Below are 10878 nucleotides of genomic sequence, written 5' to 3'. Positions count from 1 at the left end.
ATAGGCAAACATATCGCACACCTCAGCGATGTTTAGAATACATGGAAAAAAGGTCACCCGAACAACGAGCCCACTTATATGCAACTCCGAGAAAGGCAGCCTTAGCAATCTTCTTTTAAATAAGTCTTCTTTTAAATAAATCTTCTTTTAAATCTTCTTTTACTAATACACCGTGTAAGCGACTAAATTAAACGAAAAAGTGAATAAATAAAACGGGTATTCTACTTTATTTGAGTGACTGAAATATCGATTCTTATATCTCCTTTTGGATGAAGTTCCGGCTTACACGCACCAACGGCACGACCATTCGCCCGAATTTTTCCCTGGTCGAGGTAGATACGATTATCGCTTAACTAAAACTGTTTCTGCTGCTGATGTTCCGGTCGGGTTGAGCGTGACGGCGGCAGGGAAGCGGGCCGTCAAAAACGGACAGCTAATTAAAACTTTCATGCCACGCAGTCCGGACGCAGGAGAGTGCAACGAACTGGCGCCTGTTAATATGACATTCATTATCTTGTAGGCGTTTGGACTGGTTGTTTGATATTGCGTCGTTACAGATGTGTCGCGAAAGCAGACAAAAAGGTTTAAAAGAGGCCGTTCGAGGAAGGCTCGTGGGTCGAAAACAGGTATTTATTTGGAGCCGAAAAGATATCCACGTGCAGTGATGTAGATGTCGCGTGGAAAAATGACTGCATAAGCTGACTATAGTGCAAATAAACTTCCTGATTCTCTAATTACTTCCACTCATCTATGCACCGAGGGAAGGCGATGCAAGGCCAACCAAAAAAACATTCAACCGGGCGGGCTCGACTTGGATTACATTGACCGAAACCGCCGAATAGTGTGCCGCAGTTATCTTTTGAGGTGCCGTAGCCGAAGTGATGACACAATGGGGCGCTAACAGCGTTACTTCTACGTACGAGAAGCGTAGCCGCCTGGATTTCTGTATTTTGAATGCCAAGTATTTTTCGCTGCTTCATCCACGTTGCGCCACTGGCTGCATGGCTGTGCGATTAGCCAGCATCTTACGTCGAGCCATATTTAACCTAGGGGCTCACAGGACAAAATGCATTGTATGGGGCAGTGAAGCAGACATTAGATATTATGCAAAGTATGCTCCCTTTCGCATTACACACTCGCACAACATGAGTTCCGCCGTGTAAAGATCACTGGATTATTACCTGTGGAGGCCTCTCAACTAACAGCTGCAATTCTCTGAAGTAAAATGATGTTTTACTTATAACGACAATCAGCGGAGATAAATTCTGCCAATCATTGGCTTTTTATGCCATTAAGAAGGTGGACTGCGCCAGAGTTCGGCGATTTTTACTGAGGCACTCTAAGGCGACTAGCGGATGACAGCCTCATATTTTACAGACAGCTCTCATTCTTTGGCTCAGCATGCATTGAATTTTTTTTTTTGCGTGTAACTTGCATAACCAGAAAGATGAAAGAATTCCAGCAGGATCACCGGAGGCGATCGAATACATGTCTGTCACGTACGCAACAGGGGTGCTAGCCATTCAGCCCCGAACAAACAATGGCTCCAAGGAGGTCAGATGAACAGCAAGTGTTCTTTGTGGAGCTGAGTCAAAAGTTAGTGTTATTGGTTGTGAATTCAAACGCATGTTATTATTGCGAATTTAGGTGAAAATACAACCCCTTTTAAGCCCTCCTGATGAAGTCAGAAACGCGAATCGCTTTCTGATCGCCTATGGATACGCCAAATTTGTGTGCGCTGCCTTGTTCCTCTGGGACGAGAGCAGCAGACGCGGTGGGCTTGCTTCAGCTTCCTAGCGCTAGCGTAGCGCTATCGTGCCTCCGGGTTCATATTCGCACCGTTATGCTGCCTCGGATTGTAACGCGAGAGCTTTCCAAGGCTCATTGTGGAATTTGTTGTGGGCGCGCGCCGCCCAGAGCAGCGGTGGTTGTCAGCCAAGCTGATCAAGCGTCCGCGGCAGGGCGTCATCACCGCTAGCCGGAGACATCCTGGCAGGAAGAGGCGAGCGCACGCCTGAAGCGGGGTACAGAAGTCTGCCCCAGAAATCCGGTTCCTGACCCGGCGCGTCAAAATATCTAGCAGGTTTGATGCGCGCGGGAGAGGGCGCCGCGGCGGGTCATCCGGCAGCCAAACCGGTTATCGGGGCGGAGACGCGTGCGGGAACGCGTGCCTTCCGGCCATGTGCTAGACCCTTAAAGGGGTCGTGAAGAGATTTTCAAAAAAAACTGTGTTGTGTGTGCGCTTATAACCGTGGAGCCTTGATAAACAAACAATGCATATCCGTTTCGTCGCCCGATATCGGCAAATAGGTAAACAAATTCAGTTACGGTTTAACCGAGGCTTTCCTCCTCAACTCGTGAAGAACCCAGTTACAGTTCTCCCCCGTCTGCACAATATGTCGGCATAGTTGAGCTTGCAAAGGGTCAGATAAAGCTACAACATCGGCGCCATGATGAAACTCGCCCTGCAACTGAACGGGAGACGTCTGATCTCTGATACGACTGATGAACATGGTCGAACTTTCAGTCAACAACACCGGCGAGATGCGCAGGCAGAATTACCACGTTTAATCTAAACTGGGCATTCGTAAACAGTTTACGCTGTTTCCACGAGTCTAAACTGTAGTTTTGCTAGCCGATATTCTTGCACAAGTTTGCCGACGTCTGTCTCACGTAGCCTGTAATGTGAGTTGCGCGAACGTGAAACTTCTGACCTGGCGAGATACATGACCGAACGCTTACATGACCGAACGCTTAAAATGAGAGTTTATTACATAAACACGTTTATCGAAGGAACTTCGAGTAGTCGGAACTTAAAACCCATCCATTATTCACTCATCAAGCGCAAAAATAACTAGCGAGAAGCAGCGATACAGCGCCGAGTCCCAACATCACGCAGTTCGACGATTGCTTTCCTGTTTCCTGCAATAAGCAATGCTGTTAACGCTGTTTTGTTGATTGTATACGCTCCGCTTTGGCTTACTGCAGAAGCGCTCAACAGTAAGTTGGCGCTTAAAGGTCTGGGTAGATTAGAATTTATGAAAAGACGACAGACTTGAGTTACAAATGCGAAGAGGCTTTTATGCAGCAGTTTTTCGCCGCGTGCGTTTCCCACGTCGATAGTGTAGTGGATAAAGTGTCCGACTAGGCTGGCCGTAACGTTGGGCTGGCGCGGAGGCCGCAAGTTCGAGACGCACAAGGGGCACTTTTTTTTTTGCTTGAGCGATCTTGGGCCATTTCATACAAAAAAGATAAGATTCCGAAGAGAATTCGGGAAAAGAACGTGAAATTCAGCAGAGAAACTGGCTACAAACTGTACAAACACCCAGTAGGTCTGAGTTCTGCTGTAATGGTTGCCAGACAACTGAAGCGGCCACGACACCGCTCACGTGGATAGAAAACTGTTTTTTTTGGCAACAAATAAAGGATGCATTATTTTTAAAATATTGGGTTTGCAGCTTTGCAGAATATTATACACAAAGAACATTGAACCGTGTTGAACTCTCGAATGTACTTGACATGACGTCATTCTAGTTGCGCTGCCGACCGCCGGTGCGCGCATGGTCGCTTGCGATGCGCCTCAAAACAAGAATTTCAACGGCGCCTCCTAAATTCCAGAAGCAATGAATTGTGAAAATATTTGGGATTTACGTTCTTTAAAGGTAGTTCAAGCAGACAAAATTAAGCTAAGACAATCGCATTTTCTCTTCACGACCCCTTTAAAGCTGCGTTCAGACGCACCCATGGCGCTCAGTTGTCGCGCAAATGAGTTACTGCGTTCAGTCGCCGCTGAGGGCGAATGCGGTGGGCACATCGGGCCAAATTCAAACCGCGGCTTTATCTCTGAAGCGGGTCGTGCTTCAAACTGTCTATTTGGTGGCAGCTAGCAAGACGGTCATTCGTCTTACAGTCATTCTGTAGCGCATTGAAATAGCGCCCTTTGGGTATCAAGGCAGAAAGGGAAGTGCGGAGCTCATTCCAAGCAAACGCCGCGTCACCAGCAACCGGGATAGAGAAGCCACCAATGGACGTTTTCCACCACCGTTAACTAAGGATGGGCTTGGAAGCACCGCCTTTACTTTTGGTGGCTACTCCTTGTAGAAATCGCGCTTCTGAAGAATTCCAAGCACACGCTAGAACAAACTTCAAAAGGATTCAGGTTCGCATTTGGTGGCCACTACGGAAATGTTACGTTCTCGCACTACAAACAATTGGAATTGGGAACCGTGCTAAACTTTGTCAATAGCGCACCCAAAAAGCGACCTCGGCGAACTAGGTTGTAAAAACTGAGCGCGATGTGCAGGCAAGGCAAGGGCCCTATTACTGACTCCGTGAGTTTTCTGTGAATTCGCCTTGTTTTCTCCATACGCAAAACGTCAGCAGTCAGTGACGCGAGCACATATAGCCCTGACGAAATACGTCGTCGCTTAAGTTACGAAGATCACTGCCAAGCTTTCAGATATTCCGGATAAAGAATGTTGAAACTAATGATACGTATTCTGAAAATTAAGACGGCAGCTGAGACAGGCGGTGTTTTAGAATTAAAATTGGCGTCAAGAACACAAGGCAATCAAGTAACCTTCATTCAAAATCGGGCTAAAGGTGTGTGTAAAGCTAAAGAACATCATCATCATTACCACCAACATGAACAGACAACTAGGTCCACTGCAGGACGAAGCCCTCTCCCATCGACCTCCAACCGATCCTGTCCCGCGTAGCTCGAGGCCGGTCTTTACCTCGAAATTCCTTATTTCGTACCTCCATAGAGCAATTGGCCTTCCCGTTTTTCTGGAGCCGTCTCTCGCTGTCCACTCTCTCACCCTGGCAGCCCACCGGTTGTCATTTCTCCTAACCACGTGGCCAGCCCAAGTCCATTTCTTTTCTTTATTAGAGCAATGATAACTTCTGCTCTAGTTCGTTCTCTTATCTAGGTAACTCGTTTCCTTTCTCTAAGGGTTACTCCGATCATTATTCGTTCCAATGCTCGTTGAGCTGAGTTCAGTTTGCTTCCGAGTTATTTGTATAGCGCCAACTTTCCGCTCCATATGTTATAACCAGCAGGACGCTTTGGCTGTAATTCTCCTTCTCAGTGATAAAGTAGCTTACTTTTCACAATCTGGCGTGTGTTTGCCGAATGCACCCCAGCCCATATCAATTCTGCCCCGGATATATTTTTCGTGGTTGGCATCAGCACATCTGACCTGACCGAGGTAGTTATCATCTTCTGCTTGTTATAGCGTTTCGTTACATATGCTGAACAGGGCGCTTTCTGCATGTTTTTCTGCTCTCTGCATAGTCCAGAAATGTCATGCAAAGGGGTTTATTATACTCCTCGGATTTTTCTATCACTTGATTTACGACGTGGATGTGGGGCAGTATTCAGTATCCTTTCCTAAACACAGCCTGTTCTCTGGGTTGATGAGAATCTAGGCTGTTACTTAATAGGTTACTATTACTTTGTTAACAGCTTGTACACGACTGAAAGTAGGCTGATGCGACTGCAATTCTTAAGGTCCTTGGTTTCCCCCCTCTTGTGAATAAGAATGATGTCGGTCCAGGCTATGGGCCTTGTTAGAGTCCTTAAGCATTCTAAAAATAGTGCAGCAAGTTTTTTCAGTACAATATCTCCTCCCTCCGTTAAATATCGACGGTTATGTATGCCGTCGACACCAGCAGTTTCACCTCTTTTCATGTCCTTGAGAGCGGCTTCAACTTCGTCTTTGGTTATTAGTTGGACTTCGTGAGGTATGCCTGTATACTCTCAGTAGTTTGGTAACGTCACTGGCATACAGTTCGATGTAGAATGGTTGTGCTACATTGATGATCTCGTCCATGTTATATGAAATGTTGTTATTTTTTTTATCTGCTCTTCTTTCCCCCTTACCCAATGCCCTGATGGGCCTGTAAGGTACTTTGAATAAATAAATAAATAAAAAATGTTACCCTTCTCGTCCTTGAGTTCGTACATTTTGTTTGCCTATAGATAGCTTCTTTTTAGTTGCCCTCAAATATATACTCCTATTTCCAGTGTGCCTTCGATCACTGCCATGTGTATTTCGGTAGTTTTGTTTCTGGTCGTTAATTTAGATAGCTCGGCCAACTAAATCTGATCCGATGTACTGGACAGTTTCATGTTCTTACGTTTCACAATTAGTTCCTCTGTTTTTGAGTTAGGTGCCCAGTTTCTTTCTTACAGGCTGCTTCTCCCACAGCTGCTGCTCAATCCACGATTTCCGTTCTTAAGTTACTATTTAGCATGACCACACTGCCCGTCCCCCTCGGTAAAGAGCGTAAATTTGTTGTGAAGAGTTATTTGAAAATTTTGCGTCCTGGCTCTGACTGACTCCATGTCGGGTTTCTTACTTTCGGCAAAGTGAAATTTATGTTAAAAAACGAGGCGTTCAAAGGTGGCTGCTCTGCTTAGTAATATATTTTCGGTGAAGGTGGTTGACACAAATATTGAAATAAACGCACGCGGCATGGCAAAAACGATGTTGCGTTATGTGGATGATTTTAAATTATTGTTGAGAATGGAGAACCTAATGCAAAATGCCTTTTAAAACTGTTCAATGAGTGTGGTTTTCGATTGCAGTTCACGTTCTAGCTTCCAAAAATAAACAAACTGCAGTTTTTTTATATAGAGTTAACTTTCAATCAGGGGAACGTATGCTGGTGTTATCGTCCCAGATCCCTAAAACTGGTTCTAAACTTTACGTCGGGACATTCCACGGTAATTAAAAATGTGATTGCCGTTTCATCTTTAAGCCCAGCTCTTTCAAAGTCTTGTGGCCATCAGCTGAAGGATAGCTTTTCGAATCACGTAACTAGACTGCGAACAGCATGTTACCCCGTGAATGTTATCCAGATTGTTGTGCGGACGGGTAAGATGGGTAAAAATCGAAGATTCGAGAGGTCCCGTGACGCAGCCGGCACTGCAAAAAAAAAGAGAACAAAAACTGCTTTGTTGTCGCACCGTATGACCGCGGGTATGACTAAAAAAAACGGAGCAAAAAGGTGCGCTGTCGATGTGGGTTTCTTAGCCCCACGTCAATCATGAAAATTCTGCAGTAAGGTCGACCGAAGAGTAGCTTCCCAGACTACGAGGCCAAATAATGCGTGCTCAAGAAACCATTCCCAGCCATTTGTCGAATGTGCAACGGGTATTGTATAAATTGCCGCTTCGGTGTGAACACATATGCGTGGGGCAAACCAGCAGGCGCTTAAACACAAGGTTGTCAGAGCACCAGCGATCACTGTAAGGGAATGAGCCTTCGGCGAAACACTGTAGCACACACGTGTGTGTGCAGGTTTTTAAAGATACCATGATGTTTTAAAAACTAGGGAATAATCGAGGCATACCAAATAAGACGATCTGCCGACCGCTGCATTAGTATGCCCTCGTAGTGCCGCCATGACCGAGAATTCGCGTATTTAAATGACACCCTTGTGTATGCAGGCCGGTTAATAGATAACGCTTGGGAAGACGTACCAGTGATTCTCTTTCGTTTGTTGTTTGTTGTTATAATTTAGTGCCACAAGGGTGACTAATGTATTTATATAAGCCGTGTTTTTTTTTTTCTTTTCAAAAAATAAATTAGTTGTGAATGCACGGCTGTCCTGCCCGTTTCTCGGTCTTTTGTGCCGTGTTTTTTTCCGCTCTGAGTTTTAACGATGAACTTCCACCAACACACCCTACGCACAGTCCTCTTGTAGAGAACTCTACGGACAATACCGGCTTGCCGAACAACAGTTGGGAATATTTTCTTGTCGTGAATTTGTGCCATTACTGATTGGATCGGTTGTTTTCGATTTTTCGATTGTTATTCTCATTTTTATACACTTTGAGAATGGCTCTGTCCGAGAGGTATATCCCTCGTGACACCATGGTGTAAAACGACAAATTCCCGCCTAAATGGGTGGGTATCTTTCACCTCAATGCTGTTATTAGTGTTTGTTTTCGCGCCCATGAATGCCCTTTTATAGAGGGTAATAGCGTTGCTAACTATATTTTCCACGGCTGTAAATGCAGGTGCAAACGCCTCGCTAACTAATACTCACCGTAGCGTTTTGAGTTTGCTCCATCATTGTGTTGCAAAAGTGAAATACATATTTGATTGGATTCGATTGGGCATTTGCTGAAAAGCTCTCCCACCTTACTTCGGGCTTATTTATTTGCTACTCGCCAATAAAAGTATATTAAAAAAAACGCCCTTTTCCTAGATTATGAAAAAAAATTTGCGATTTGAGGTAATATGCAAAAGAATGGGGTTTTTCTAATGGCCGGAGAGACAAGCAAGGTCACACAGAAAATGGCATGAATCTAACATTCACTCGTTTGCTTAAAAATACCATTTAAAATAAAAACAATGCGCTTTGCATACGCCCACAAAAAATTCTACGGCACATTATTTATGTAAACATACTTGCTGAAAGCTACTTCTGAAGTTGTTAAATAGTTACGAAAGATGAGTATGTTATGAACCGGATGCCTTTTCTGCATTCAGAAATTCTGGGAACGAAATAAGCATTATACTGTGCTCGGTGCAAAGAAGGATTTAGTAGCAGTTTACTCTAAAGGAAAGTAAATATCTTTCCTCAAATAATTTGGAGGAGAAAGTAAACTTTGTGGAGCTGCGACTTTGCACAAATGTTGCACAGGATAGAAATTGGGAAGCACCGCTATGACTGCGGAAATGCTTATGTGCTCAAGGGTCTTGGAGCTTAAGTATTCCCGTCAAGCGAGCTGCAGATACGCAAAAATCGCATCTTTGCATCCTCAGGGCTAAATTATGCATATATGCGATGGCTTTGAGTTACCATATTTAAAATTATTGAAGATGGTAACTTCCTTGCTGCAAATAATCCAAACGCTCCATATAGCACCGATTTGAGCTCGACTAGACATGGGAAAGATTCGAATCTTTCCAAGTTACGTAGCAGTTACTCCCCAAAAAGCATTTCCTCGAAACTAAGAGGGATCCTCTCCCAGATTAAAGGGGTCATGCAGACAAAATACAAGTTTGTTTGACTCGAAAGATTTCGGGTTTTATAGTGCCCCCAGCACTTGTCCGGAAGCAAATGATGGTTTGTTCACCGAGAAATTAATCAATTTAAGTTCAATTTCAATTCTCCCAACAAATCGTGTGTTTTTATGACGTCTGCAATGACATCAGTAGAACAGGTCCTCAAGCTGCTACGGAACAATGTTTACCGTTAGTAAACCTAGATGGCGCAACCATGCCCCGGCGGGCCGTTTTCTGCTTTTGACTTTTTTACCATATTTGTACATGGCTTGTTCTTGTTAAGGTAGAAAATAATCTTTTCGTGAAACATGGTGTTCGCTCGACAAATATGGCCAGTAAGACACCATCGCTTACGCCAATCGGCCAGTGTCGTCGGAGACAACACTCAAGTGCAACAGTGCTGTGCCGCTAAAACAAGCATAGTGAGTGCAGTACCAACAGCATCACGCATCGGTACTCATATGTGTACGCGTACTTTCGTAACTTGCACTGTTTCCCACCATTCTTACCGCTAAATAAATAGTGTGCCCTAAATTTAATTGGAAATGGCTAGTTCGATAAGTGTACAGGGACTTCCTAATTTGCGTTTGCTTTTGCCGGCCTCAACCGATCACAAAGCTGGCACATATGACACATAGGTTCTGTTACGGGAAATGAGCGAGTCGGTAACATGACCATTCCCTTTTTTCCTAACTATATAGCTTATTTGAGCGAAGTTTACGCTCAAGGAATGTCAGTATGATTCTAACGAGGCAATCATTCGAATGAACCAAACTTGTGTTTTGTCTGCATGGCCCCTTTAAAGGGACCCTGAAGCACTTACCATCCACTACTCGGAATATATTTTTGGTGGAGTCTATTGTCCCAGCAATCTCCTCCCGCAAAAATTACGAAAATCGGCTCACTATCACCCAAACTACGCGCGATGAGAAATCGCGCATAATTGTTCCCTCTCAACTAGACCGCGGACAACGCGGCGCCTCTCTCCCGGAGAGGAGAACGGCTCGCGGCGTTCTCTTCGGCGCCCTTCGATATATCATAGGCCGGGGAGTTTTGTACTTTTATCCGCAACGTGCAGGGGTCTATTTCTGGTCTGGTTAACAAAAAAGCAGGCATGGCTGCCTGCTCGTAAGCGCGCGCTCAGGCTGGTAGGGCTTTTTTGAAAAGCAGTAAACGTTTGTTGTCATCTGGCCTCATTGAAAGGGAAGTATTAAGTTCGGCACTCAAGCTACGCGTCCACTCAAAACACAAAAGAAACGCCAAAACTGTGCGTACATCTTCAGGCAGGTAAGAGGTTGGTACACAGCGCCGACGACGACGGATCATCACAGGAAATGTGATAAATAAGCCGCAAAGTTGACCAGCCAGAGCCAATAGGACAGCCATGGCCGCAATGACGTCGTTTAGGCCGTGGCAGGGGTGCATAATGAGGAAAATTGAAGAGAGTGCGGTTTGTTTTTCTGCGTCTTTCACAGCGATTTGCGCGCTCACCGCTTCACGTGCACGTGCACGTGCTCAAAGAGTGTTGCAGGGTCCCTTTAATTACAAGGCTGGGATTCGATGGAACTGAAAATTCTTTTTAAAGCAAAGCTTTATACCTATACCCCCCAAGGGTTCTTTCGCGCCCGTCGGTGTCAACAGAACACTCCCGCGAACAAATAAAAGAATTCACTGGCACCGCCAGGAATCGAACCTGGAACTAACAGCGTAACAAAACGAGAGCCCGTTGTCTTACCGATTTATCTACGAGCCCACCCGGAGACGAGGTAGAGAGGTGGTGGACTCACCAAGCACATCTACGGGTTTACCCCCGGAATTCTCGCTGAATGCCACGTGATAGCGTCACGCGACCTCA

The 10878-nt window shown here is 45.2% G+C and overlaps 1 protein-coding gene across 2 annotated transcripts in view; it reads left to right on the top strand.

Moving 5' to 3' along the window:
* The first annotated feature begins 2148 nt into the window (after positions 1-2148).
* Positions 2149-10878, top strand: part of LOC144178902 (sodium-coupled monocarboxylate transporter 1-like) — a 368331-nt gene continuing 359601 nt past the window's right edge. The window contains exon 1 of one of the 2 annotated variants that reach the window (XM_077707060.1): positions 2149-2310. The gene's annotated coding sequence lies outside the window, so the exon portion shown is untranslated. The remainder of the gene's footprint in view (positions 2311-10878) is intronic. The other variant, XM_077707046.1, reaches the window with a different exon arrangement.

This window comes from Haemaphysalis longicornis, unplaced genomic scaffold (genome assembly GCF_048455015.1).
Source record: "Haemaphysalis longicornis isolate Haplotype H1 unplaced genomic scaffold, Haemaphysalis longicornis Haplotype H1 scaffold_1, whole genome shotgun sequence".
NCBI classification, from domain to species: Eukaryota; Metazoa; Arthropoda; class Arachnida; order Ixodida; family Ixodidae; genus Haemaphysalis; species Haemaphysalis longicornis.
The sequence above is the reverse complement of the archived record's forward strand: the minus strand, read 5'-3'. Positions and strand labels throughout refer to the sequence as shown.